This window comes from Lepidochelys olivacea (assembly GCF_965140295.1).
Source record: "Lepidochelys olivacea isolate rLepOli2 genome assembly, chromosome: 5".
NCBI classification, from domain to species: domain Eukaryota; kingdom Metazoa; phylum Chordata; order Testudines; family Cheloniidae; genus Lepidochelys; species Lepidochelys olivacea.
In genome coordinates this window covers 6,124,258-6,137,774 of record NC_140415.1, presented here as the reverse complement: position 1 = coordinate 6,137,774, position 13,517 = coordinate 6,124,258, and the positions used below count along the sequence as shown (strand labels likewise).

Below are 13,517 nucleotides of genomic sequence, written 5' to 3'. Positions count from 1 at the left end.
TTCACCCCAAAAGATTCTAAAGTGCTTTAGCAAACATACAATGTAAGCTCTTTGGAGCTGTAACTGCCTTTGTAAAGCACCTAGTAAATGGAGGCCTGGCCCTTGACTACGGCTTCTAGGCATGATAGTAATAGAATTAAATAATATACAAGCACTAATTTATCCTTCCATTTAAATGCAGCCAACCCTGGGATAGAGTGTGACAGTTTAATAGTGCACAGAAAAAATATACAACTGTTGTAGGATAGGAAGAGAAGAAAAATATTGAAATGGCAGGAAGAGTTTAGGGAGACAGAGTTTAACTGAAATTTGGCAGGCGCACTGGAGTTTAATGGTTCTATTGTTTGTGTAAAGTTATATGGTAAATGTAGTGATCCCAAAGGACATTTCACTGTTTCCAGCCACTAACTATGGGATTAGTTCACTGACTCAGAACAAAGAATGTAATTTATTGATGTCACCAACACTATTTTCTGACAGATTTGGGAGGCGGGGGAGAGTTCTCCCCATCCAGGAAATAAAACCAAATGGGTTTTATTGGGTTCCCCCCAAACACACACTCTTAGGAACTTAACAATGATGTTGAAAGTATTTACATATTAATTTGGGGGGAAAAATGTTACTAGAAATATTAGGCACCAATTTCAATCTGTTAATGAAAACTATTTAGAGCAAAATTCAAAGGGAACCAATGGGAATATCAAGACTTTTGTTATGCCTCTTAGGCAGCATGACTTCTGTCTGCTCCTTGAGACAGATTTAAACTCATGGGTCCACTGCTAGTAGCTACAAGAGTAGAAGAAGAAGAATTAAAGGAAGAATCATAGAATCATGGGACTGGAAGGGACCTTGAGAGGTCATCCAATCCAGTCCCCTGCACTCATAGCAGGACTAAGTATTATCCAGGCCAGCGGTTTCCAAAGTGGGGTGCGTGCACACCAGGAGGTACGCAAGGCCATTTCTGGGGGGGCACCGCAGGAGGAGAGCCACTGAAGGTGGCACGCCGGCAGCAGCTCGGCTCGCCCTGCTCTGTCTTTGTGGCACGCCAGTGGCAGCTCTCTCTCTCTCTCTCTTTTTTTTTTTTTTTTTTTTGCTTCCCTAGAGCTGGCCCTGAGGGTGTGCGATCCAAAAAGTTTGGAGACCACTGATCTAGACCATTCCCGACAGGTGTTTGTCTAACCTGCTCTTAAAAATCTCCAAGGATGGAGATTCCACAACCTCCTTAGGTAATTTATTCCAGTGCTTAACCACCCTGACAGGTAGGAAGTTTTTTCTCCCTCCTCCTTGTAACAACCTTTTACATACTTGAAAACTGTTATGTCCCCTCTACAATAGCAACAGTCATAGATTTTAATACTAGTCGATTGGTCAGACATAAGAAATGACCCAATAACAGTTCCAACCATCCACACGGGGAAAAATGAGTTCCTACTTGGTGCTTTGGATTCTTTGTCTGAAGATAAAACCACATAATACTGTCTGCAAGCTGTTGAAGATACTATCCTACCATCCAGAGAAAAGTATGATAAGGAGATCTTTGCCATTTGATCACATAACACAAACAAAGTATAGATGATAGGAATTCAGGAGCAGGCACCCTAAATGTTTAATGCACAGGAGTTTAGCACACCATTTAAACCTCATTGAGAAAGCAGTAATACCTAAAAGAGTTCTAAAGCACTTCTATCACAGAGGTTCAAAAAAGTTCCGGTTATCATCAGCTGCATGATTGGTTGATTGAAAAAGGAGGACTGATGCCTTAGCTTTCCAATAACACATGGTAAGATTGAGTCTCTGTTTTCATTCTGCTGCCATAACTTTCCTGAAATCAGCACACTGAGCACAGGGAAGACTGATTAAAACATAGCACATACTTTAAACAAGGGATTCTAAAGAGGCATTAAATTCACAACAACATTTGAAAGAGTTCAGAGAGAGAGAGAAAGAGAGACTTGTTTGAGTACAGGTTGCTGACACGACTGTCTCAATCTCAGGGGAAATCTGGCTTGATCTAATTAACACCAAAATGGAACCACACAAGGTCAAAAATTGAAAAACAAATCAGAAGAGTTTGGACATTTTCTATGACTTATGCAGCATAACTGATCCCAAATTAAAAGGTCATAGGTTAAGCCCAGAACAGACTGAAAAAACTAAAACATGGTTGATGGAAATGGTATTCCTGAGTTCCTTCCTTCTCCTCCAACATTTAAAAGCGAAGATCCAGATTTCTACCCAAAATCTTTGTTAGCTAAGGAGGTCTTGTCAATTTGTTGTATGAAGAAAGTAGAAAATGTTTTTTTACAATTTCATTTCCCTAAGATGAGTGAATTCAGAATTTTTAACTATTTTTAAAAGACCTGCACATCTATCCAGCCAGTTCAGCATCTATCAACCATATTTCAATCTCAGAATGGATTGGCTGAAATTTCACAATAGGCTAGGTGCTGAGAAGAGTTGGTAAAATCTGTGGTATATAAGGGCAGATTCAACAGAACGGACAGTCTAACTTCTTGGTAGACTGGAGACTCATTTATTTTGTTCTTGTGTTTTACTCACCGAACTGCAGGCTTTTCATTTTAGATAGTATGAGATCCTGTCTGAGGAATAAATATACCTACAAATTGAATCACATAGTATGTATTTTATTTCATTTCATAAAGTCTCGATGAGATTTTTACCTGGGCTTTCTCAATGTTTTTTCCCCTCAATTGGGGAAAAACAAACTACAAGCAGCATTTGGCTTGTTCCTAGAGAACTCCCTTTCAAACACGGGCTAAGTAGAACCGAGCTTCACTTGCAATAAATATCTGAAACTGACAGCTAGACATAGCATGGCTGTTGGCATAGAAGGATAATGACTAGGGCTGTCAAGAAATTAAAAAAATTAATCACGATTAATCGTACTGTTAAACAATAGAATACCATTTATATCAACATTTGTGGACGTTTTCTACATTTTCAAATATATTGATTTCAATTACAACACAGAATACAAAGTGTACAGTGCTCACTATTTTTATTACAAATATTTGCACTGTAAAAAACAAAAACAGTATATTTCAATTAAACTAATACAAGTACTGTAGTGCAATCTCTTTATGATGAAAGTTGAACTTATAAATGTAGAATTATGTACAAAAAACAATTGCATTCAAAAATAAAACAGTATAAAACTTTAGAACTTACAAGTCCACTCAGTCCCACTTTAGCCAATCGTTCAGACAAACAAGTTTGGTTACAATTTGAAGGAGATAATGCTGCCCATGTCTTGTTTACAATGTCACCTGAAAGTGAGAACAGGCTTTCGCATGGCATTGTTGTAGCAGCTGTGACATTGCACCCCATAATGCTTTATAGAAATATGCTTATGAGTGTAAATATGACATAACTGGAATATGTTTAACGCTAGATATGCCATGTAGCATATGTTTGCAAAGGTTACATTCTACTGCATGTATTCATCCTATTCGTACGCATGTATCATTTTTATATCTGAAGTTATGAGCGTTGGCTCTACGCTTTTAAAGTGTTTGCTGTAAAAAGAACCTAAGGCAGATTTGGTCAACATAGTGTGAAGGGGTTATTCAAGTAATTGGGAGTACTTGGCTAACAATGGACCTTTAAAGATGCCAATCCACACCTGAGCTTTCCGGGCAACGGCGTTGGCCTGTAAAGAACTGAGTCACGCATGGACATGTGACTTGCCCAGGTGACTCCAAAACTCCATCTTGTAGCTGTGATTCTGCATAGGAAAACACGAGAGACTATATAAGGCCCTGGGAAAACCCTCCATTTTGTCTTCAGCTGGCTCAGAGTATAGCCCCTCCAACCCAAAGAGATGCCTGAAAGAAACTGGAACAAAGGACAGTAACTACAGGGGTGAGAGTGATTGCTGGACCAAGACTAGGAGGAAGTCTAGCCTGTAAAAGAAGCTTATTGGAACCTCTCTGAGGATGAGATTTACCTGCATTTAGTTTCTTACTGTATTAGGCTTAGACTTGTGTGTTTTATTTTATTTTGCTTGGTAACTTATTTCGTTCTGTCTGTTATTACTTGGAACCACTTAAATCCTACTTTTTATATTTAATAAAATCACTTTTTACTTATTAATTAACCCAGAGTATGTATTAATACCTGTGGGGGTAAACAGCTGTGCATATCTCTCTATCACTGTTATAGAGGGCGAACAATTTATGAGTTTACTCTGTATAAACTTTATACAGAGTAAAATGGATTTATTTGGGGTTTGGATCCCATTGGAAATCTGGGTGCTGGAGATAGGAGCACTTCTTAAGCGGTTTTCAGTTAAGCCTGCAGCTTTTGGGGGACGTGGTTCAGACCTGGATCTGTGTTTGTAGGAGGCTAGCGTGGCTGGTACAACCAGGCAAGGTACTGAAGTCCCAAGCTGTCAGGGAAAACAGACTCAGAGGTAGTCCCAGCACATCAGGTGGCAGTTCACAAGGCGGTTTCTGTGACCCAACCCATCACACCAGCATCACAAGATATTTACATGCCAGATACCCTAAAGATTCATATGTTCCTACATTCTTCAACCACCGTTCCAGAAGACATGCGTCCATGCCGATGACAGGTTCTGCTCGATAACAATTCAAAGCAGAATGGACTGAGCATGTTCATCTTCATCATCTGAGTCAGATGCCACCAGCAGAAGGTTGATATTTTTTGATGGTTCGGGTTCTGTAGTTTCTGCATCAGAGGGTTGCTCTTTTAAGACATCTGAAAGCATGCTCCACACCTCATCCCTTTCAGATTTTGGAAGGCATTTCAGATTCTTAAACCTTGGGTCGAGGCCTGTATCTATCCTTAGAAATCTCACATTGGCACCTTCTTTGCATTTTGTCAAATCTGCTGTGAAAGTGTTCTTAAAATGAACATGTGCTGGGTCATCATCCAAGACTGCTATAACATGAAATATATGGCAGAAAGTGGGTAAAACAGAACAGGAGACGTACAATTTTCCCCCAAGGAGTTCAGTCACAAATGTAATTAACACATTTTTTTAACAATCATCATCAGCATAGAAACATGTCTTCTGGAATGGTGGCTGAAGCATGAAGAGACATACGAATGCTTAGCATATTTGGCACATAAATACCTTGCAATGCCGTCTAAAACGTGCCATGCGAACACCTGTTCTCACTTTCAGGTGACATTGTAAATAAGAAGCAGTCAGCATTATCTCCCATAAATGTAAACAAAATTGTTTGTCTTAGCAATTGGCTGAACAAGAAGTAGGACTGAGTGGACTTGTGGGCTCTAAAGTTTTACATTGTTTTGTTTTTCCGTGCAGTTATGTAACAAAAAAATCTTTATCATGAAAGGGTAACATACAAAATGTAGAAATCTCACTACAGTATTTGTATGATGTGAATTGAAAAATACTATTTCTTTTATCATTTTTACAGTGCAAATATTTGTAATAAAAAATAATAGTGTCCCCCCTCCTCCACAGCCTCAGCTAGCCGTGCCACCAGCGCGGGGGGGGGCTGCACTGCGGGGGCAGGGGAGAGCAGGAAGGGAGGCTTACCTGCAGCCACAGGGGAGCAGGCGGGTGGTGTGGGTGGCAAGAGCACAGCGAACGTGAGCGGAGGACTCAGAAGGAGCACTGGGCGGCCGCGCAGCCGGCCAGAGAGAAGCGGTGCTTTGAAGGGGAAACCATCACTTCTCTCCGGCTGCGCAGGGGCTCCTGCTCCTCCTGAGTCCTCCACCCAGGTTCGCAGGGCTTCATTCTGAAAGGGGCTTTAGAGGGGGGAGCCTATCAGGGGACGGGGGTGTGGATAGGGGTTGGGGCAGTCAGAGAGTGGGGGTGGGGGGGGTTGGATTGGGGGTGGGGTCCCAGGAAGGGGTGGTCTGGGGGACAAGGAGTAGGGGGGGTTGAATGGGTCGGGAGTTCTGAGGAGGGCAGTCAGGGGGCAGATAGGGTTAGGGTTTGGGGAGGCAGAGCCTTCCCTACCCGGCCCTCCATACAGTTTTGGAACCCCAATGTGACCCTCAGGCCAAAAACTTTGCCCACCCCTGCTTTACATAATCCATTAGACCACAGTGTCTGCATGAATGTTGAAAACTATTAACCAGAAATTCCAGTCCTATTAATGATATTCCTTGTATAAGAAATGTAATAAATATTTAAAGATCTCTACTTGGGTGTCTGGATTTTCTCTTTAAAGAGGAACATTAACATGGGACTTCTTTTAGATATATCCTAAGTTTTGTTTTTTTTAAAGCCTCTGAGAAGAGGCAATAGGCATACAAAGAATCAATGGACTTCATCCTTATGCAGCATTATCTGGAATGTTTGAGGAGCCTGCAAAAGAATTCAGTAAACTAGCACAGGAGTTTTCCTGATAAGGTTTAGGAAATTTATAAATATTTTGTCTCTCGATCATAGAAAGTACTGTAAACTCAAGTTTGTTTTACATACATGTCAGTTCCAGTGTGGATGCTGAATTTGGGCTGTACGTTTGTGTTTTCACTCAGTGTTAACTGTCGGTTTGAAAATATTGAATTTACGCAGCCTGCAAGTCTGTAAGTATTTATACCTGGCGGGTTTGTTGATCAAGGCCAACATTTTGAAAAAGGTAGATCAACTGCTACCAAGAAGCACTGAAGTCTAGAGATCTTAAAATAAAGAAAGGTGCTGACCTGTTAGTAGCTGGAGTTCTTTGAGATGTGTTGTCTACATGTATCCCACTTCTGATGTGCATGGGCCCCATATGCCTGTGATTGAAACACTTTAGCCAGCAGCATCTGTTGGCTACACCTTGTGTCCTTCATGCCCCAGAGCCGGGCAGAGCAACCAACTGACCCTCCATTCCTTCACAACCATCAATGCCATATTAATAGACACTACAGTAGTGGGGAAAGGAGGGTGAGTCCTGGGACACATGTAGACAACACATCTCAAGAGTTAGTCTACATGAAGTCCATTTCTGGTGACTCGAGCACTGTACAAACATCGGAGGAGGGTATTGTGAGTCTAATCAAACATGAATTGCAACAAAGTCCTGCAGAAATGAGCATCCAAGCAAGATGCCTCTAGAATACAGTATTGCCTAGTAAAAGCTTGTACACTACCCCATGTACATAAGCAGCATTACTTATGACAGTTAGAGAAATATCCCTGAGGCCACAGAAGCTGTCTGCGCCCTGGTATAATGTGATCTAATCTGCCCCGGGAGTTCTAAATTAGCTCTCTCATACACCAACTTAATGCAACTGACACCCACTTGAAAATTCTCTGGGTTGAAATTGCTTGACCCCTAGATCTTTCAGCAATAGAAATAAATAACCTATGTGACAACCTAAATAGTTTTGTTCTATTTTTAAAATAAGATAGAGCCCTGAGGACATCTCATGTGGGTAATGCTGCTTCAGCCCTAGACAAATGAGGCTCTGGGAAGAACTGAGGATTGTTGGTTGCTCTGCCCAGCTTAAAACTGTTGGTGGGGGCTCAAGGCCACAAAGGGCGCACTTGTAGCCAAAGGACATTGCTGGCTAAAGTGTTCTGATTTCTGGCACACGCACCAGAAGTGGAACACATGAAGACAAACACTTGAAGAATGGTTGGGGGTTTTTTTGTTGTTTTTTTTTAAGCAGGCATACTGGTAGTCCCAAGAGACCCCCACTGAGATCAGGGTCCCATTCCATAGATACTAAGGCTACAAGGGAGCATGGTAATCATCTAGCCTGACAGAGTACAGGCTGTAGAACTTCCCCAAAATAAGTCCTAGAACAGATCTTTTAGAAAAACATCCAAACTTAATTTTACAATGGTCATTGATAAAGAATCCACCATGACCCATGGTAAATTGTTACAATGGTTAATTACTCTAATTGTTGTAAATGTATGCCCTATTTCCAGTCTGTTTTTTTCTAGTGTCAATGTGAGTTCAATCCTTGAGGGGGCCATTTAGGGAACTGGGCCAAAAACTGGGGATTGGTCCTGCTTTGAGCAGGGGGTTGGACTAGATGACCTCCTGAGGTCCCTTCCAACCCTGATATTCTATGATTTCCAATGTCCATTTTGCTAGTCATTGTGCAAATACACAGCAAAAGTTTGCCTCTGACCCCAAAAAACTTACAGTCTCAACAGAGAAGACAGACAATGGGAGAAAGGATATTTTATTCCTATTTTACAGATGGGGAAGTGAAGCACAGGGTCAGTAAGAGACTTGCCCAGGATCACACAAGAAAGACTGTGGCAAATCCAAATTGAGCCCAGTGCCCTAACTGAGCTAGTAGGAATGAGTTTGAAGAGCTCAGTGTTTCCTATTACACCTTCTTCTGATTGATCTTTGCATTTCAGTTTGTTTGGTCCTCCTGGATCCGCGTCACCCTCCAGCCCTTCTGTGGCTCTGCTGCAACCTTCTCCACACCCTTCATTGATTCAGAGGATGTCACTTTCACCTTTATCTGCTTCCTTTCAGCCTACAGTTCTGTTCCTTTTGAGAAAACTAGTCAGTAATTTCCCCAGCTATAACAGTCAAAGCTCAATACACTTTAAATAAAGCAGTATTTATTGGCAATGTGTGGAACGGAGAGGAAAAAGTAATAAAAAAGGATTGTTAGACAATATACATCTCATATATAGATACTACTAAAAGCACCTTCAGGCTAGCCCTAAATTTAAGTTAAAGAAAAATCCAAGCTATCTAAATGCCACCAAACTCATCACTACTCCTAACTAATATTGACTTATGTTAAACCTTTGTCTCTTCCTGGCTACTTCCCTTCTCAAATTATCTGATACCTTTGGGTCCACTTCAGATTACAGTAGTTCTTTATTTATTGTCCCAACCCACATTTATCTTTCAGATGGGGTCATCCATTGTTCCAGTACAGCTGGGTAAACAACAAAATAAATTCTATCATGTAGGTTTGCCTCCCAGCATTCAAAACCCTCTGCATACTTTTTTCTTTAATCAAGCTCAACAATGGTTTTAAAGGTGACCCGTGAAAAGGAAAAAAAAGAGCTTGGTTTGTGCAGACTGACCCCCCACCTCCACACATACACGCTGCTTTTTCAGGGAAATAACCCAGATGACAGAACTTTGAAAGGCTACCTTTGTTAAGGCAGAAGATGACAGATGTGGACAAGCATTTAGCCACCGAGATAAAAAGAAAGCAGGATCTGTGGCATTTTCTGGGAAGGGAGTTCTTCGGTTTTTATTTTGAAACTACACAGAATATCATATCAGTAACATTTAAGATGAACAAGTGATTTTTCTTTTTTTTAATAAAATCTAGTCTCCAAAAAGGAATGCTAATCTTGTTAGATCATATACTACCCAGGCCAGAGACTATGTCTTCATATGTGTTTGTACAGCACTTTGTTAAATAGCACCCTGCTCTTGACTGGGACCTCTGGGTGCTAAACAACAGATAAACTAATACATAACACATAAGAACAAGGAGGAGTAGATGCCCCTTTGGAATTTGTTGGGATTTGGAATTCACTCTCTGTTAGGTTTTCCTAGCAGCTGCTTAGCTAGGGGAGAACCCAAGCTGAAAACAGAGAATCTGGTGAACAAGAATCTTCTTGAGCCAAGGGAATCAACAGATGTACTGATAATCTTATACAAATAAGAAATAAAAGCAGCCAGCTGTACTTGAAAATAAAAAGATTAATATGAAGCAGGCAGAGCCATGGCTAAAGATATTATCCCTCCCTTCAACAGAAGATCAAGAATTCCATTCCAGTAAAAGTTCAGCCTTCAGTCCAGCTCTTGAGAGTCAAGTCCTACTCAAAGCTGCGGAACATTTCCACAATTTCATCAGCCACATACTTGCCAAAGTAAATTGGATTCTTTCCATTGTTTGAGATGGCAGTGAAGCAGGGCCTGTATAATTAGGTCAAACCTGATTACCTAGAACAGCAGCAATTTTCTTGCCATCTCCGCATAAAGCTTCTTGAAATGGCAAAGGACGAACAATTGGGAGCAGCAGAAAGACGTCCAAAATAGCTTTTGATAGAGTTAACTATGGTTTAATACGGATGGCATTTTCTATTAATATCAGGGCAGAAACCTATTGTTCAGTAGAGCTCTTCACTTCCTTTACGCAAAAGCTATCTCTTTGCATCAGTCTGACTCTACTTTACTGACCACTTTAATAGTCACTGTACAATTAATGTTTCTTTTTATGGGGTGGCGGAAAGTAAACCAATTTCAGTTCAGCTTCTAGGTATTGAATTTATTATAAAAAGTTATGTACTTAAAACTCCTCTAATGAAACCAGAGGCATCATGAGATATTAACCTAGAGTTAATGCTAGGAAGGCCAGTTTGAATAATTCAGTTCATGTCACCGTAAGTATCTTTTCAAATGGAATTAACTTTATCTCACACAAAAAAGATACTTCATGTTCCAGTTACCGATTATTGACTCCACAAAAGTTGAGTCTTAAATCATTTCACCACCGTTTCCCCAACAATTTCAGCCCACTGCCGGGGTATGTCTTTAAATTTTGAGCATGGGCTTCTGTTTAAAGGACCCTACTACTAAGCAGAGATTATGAACAGCAGCAATTCCAAGGTCACGAAAGGATAAAGAGACGCAAGCAAACTAAACGTACACCGAAGTAGCAGCATTAGTTCAACGTGGATAAGAATCAGGGCTGCGTTTCAGTCACAGGTGCAATAGTATTGTAGCTCCTGCAGTCATTTGGTTGCTACACAACTGTCCTTTCTTTTCTCGACAGCATGAGAAAATTTGGTAACACCACAGCATGCCTCATTCTCTTTTGCTACTCTACATTCCTAATCCTGAAATCAGCTTTTGGATCCTGAAAGGCGATGTTGCACTGGCAGTCCAAGTCTGCAGAGAATGGGCAGCCTTATCAGTATTAATCCACATAAAAATAAGGAAGGAAGAATAGAAAAGTGAACAGCAGAAGATGCCATGATGATGGGTGTGGCTTGAGATCACAAGTCAAAAAAAAAGTTAGATTAAAAACGGGAGGAAGAGAAGAACAGAGACAAGAGAGTTCTAAATAGACCACATTAAGAGGCATTTCTTTACAAAGTGTAGTTGGGTGTCCTCCCATGTGGTTCTGCAGGGCAGAGAACAGAAAAGATTACCTATATTTAACTGCTCTTTGAGTGTCACCTTTGATTATCACACTTGTGGGATTGATGCCCCCGGCAGCTCAAACTACAGGTGCCAATTCCACAAGTGAGAATAGACAGCAGTTACAAAAAGAAGGAAATGTTATCTACCTCTGTGTAACAAGCCAGGAGGGTTATGGTTGGGTAGCAAGCCAATACCTGAAGCTCTTACAGTCCATTTGATGTATCCAGGCTTTCCTGACCTCAATCAAAATAAACAAACAGAAAAGTTCCCTGTGGTCAGCGATTTAAACAGAACTCAGGAAAGATTAAGATTAAAATTAAAGAGTCTGGACAAACTGGAGAAATGGTCTGAAGTAAATAGGAGGAAATTCAATAAGGACAAATGCAAAGTACTCCATTCAGGAAGGAACAATCAGTTACACACATACAAAATGGGAAATGACTGCTTAGGAAGGAGTTTGGATCACAAGCTAAATATGAGTCAACAGTGTAACACTGCTACAAAAAGGTAAACATCATTCTGGGATGTATTAGCAGGAGCGTTGTAAGCAAGATACAAGAGGTAATTCTTCTGCTCTACTCCACACTGATTAGGCCTCAACTGGAGTACTATGTCTAGTTCTGGGTGCCACATTTTGGGGAAAATGTGAACAAATTGGAGAGAGTCCAGAGAAGAACAAAAAAAATGATTAAACATCTAGAAAACATGACCTATGAGGGAAGATAGAAAAAAAAATGGGTGGGGTTTGTCTAGTCTGGAGAAGAGAAGACTGAGGGGGGGACATGATACCAGTTTTCAAGTACATAAAAGGTTGTTACAAGGAAGAGGGAGGAAAACTGTTCTTGTTAACCTCTGAGAAGCAATGGGCTTAAATTGCAGCAAGGGTGATTTAGGTTGGACATTAGGAAAAACTTCCTACCTGTCAAGGTGGTTAAGGACTGGAATAAATTGCCCAGGCTGGTTATGGAATCTCCATCATTGGAGATTTTTAAGAGCAGGTTAGACAATCACCTGTCAGGGATGGTTTAGATAATACTTAGTCCTGATGTGAGTGCAGGGGGTTGGACTAGATGACCTCGCAAGGTCCCTTCCAGTCCTACAATTCTCTGATTCTATAAGGCTTTCTTCAGCCTAACCAACATAAGAACAAAGGTCAGTAAAGAAACTCCTGGATCAAGTCCAGTCCACAAGTCCATATAATCCTGTTCACAAATTTATCAAGCTCCATCTTAAAACTGATTCAGTTGTTTGCCTCCACTAATCCTATTGGAAGGCTGTTCCAGAACCTCCTCCCCCAACAGAAACGTCACTGAGAAGGGTGGCTTTTTCTGGCCTAGAGTTTAAGAGCAGTAAAAAGTAATTTTAAATCAGACCAAATAAGAGCTCTTCTGTCATTTCCTTCTTCCTCCATGTGGGAACTGTTTCTGATTATCAATTCCAACTTCACTCTTTCGGACACAGCTGGGAAATTACTGCATTCACTTCAGAGAACTTTGCTCTGCTACCCTGACACTTAGAATATGCAGCTCCAGTCAGAAAAAGCACATTAACTCTCTTTGCCAACCCCTGAACAGGGTCTAAAGTGCCTGGTCACCTCATTTTTGGTGTTCTCTCAATAGAACTTGCTCCTCTGTGAGGATTAGGATAGGTAAATCACAATGCTGAATTGTCTACCAGGTTCTGAGCAACTGTAAGGAAAGTGCTCATGACCAATCAGATGATCGTCAACTATTTAAATTATGTAGATATGCTAGTCAATGCCTTCTTAGTCCACATAGCTAAATGGTCTCCCAAACTTTAACACTTAGGCTATATGTCTACACGGCAATTAACCCAGGCTTTTACATGGGTTTTAGCCTTAACTCCCCCTTTCTGACTACATAAAAAACCTCTAGCCCAGGTTTAAAGGTGCTTTAAATATACAGGCTAGTTTACCTGGCTGGTGATCTAGGTTAGGAAACAAGGCTTAAACTTGGCCTGGAACCAACACACTTTGCAGTAAGGACACAGGCTAAAACACTTGAGTCCTCCTGTCTTCTTTCTTTAACCTCCTGGACCCCCAGGTGCATCCACCAGTTTCTGCCATTTATTTCAATCTTGTGCTGGTCTGTACAGGCTTCTGAGTGTCACATTGATGGGTTTGGCTTCTCTATTGTTCTGCATAATGTTTCTCTAGGTCACCTTTTTCTCTTTCCATGCGTGTCCATATTATCACTTGCTCTGGAAGATATGTTGGTGGCATCCATAAAGTGTGTCTCAGCACAAAGGCCCATTATATATGCCCCCTGTGATAAATGAGAGGCGGGTGGCTCCCTTTTGTGGACACCCAGCCAGCCAGTTAGCTATAGAATTCCTCTTGGTAGCTGTTCTCTACTTCCTTTACCTGTAAAGGGTTAAAAAGTCTGACTGCATGCATAGGTAAAG

General features: G+C 41.0%; 1 protein-coding gene across 2 annotated transcripts in view; it reads right to left on the bottom strand.

The window, feature by feature from the left end:
- The window catches only part of KIAA1328, a 268,352-nt gene that overhangs the window by 141,377 nt on the left and 113,458 nt on the right, over positions 1-13,517 (bottom strand). The window lies entirely within an intron of this gene.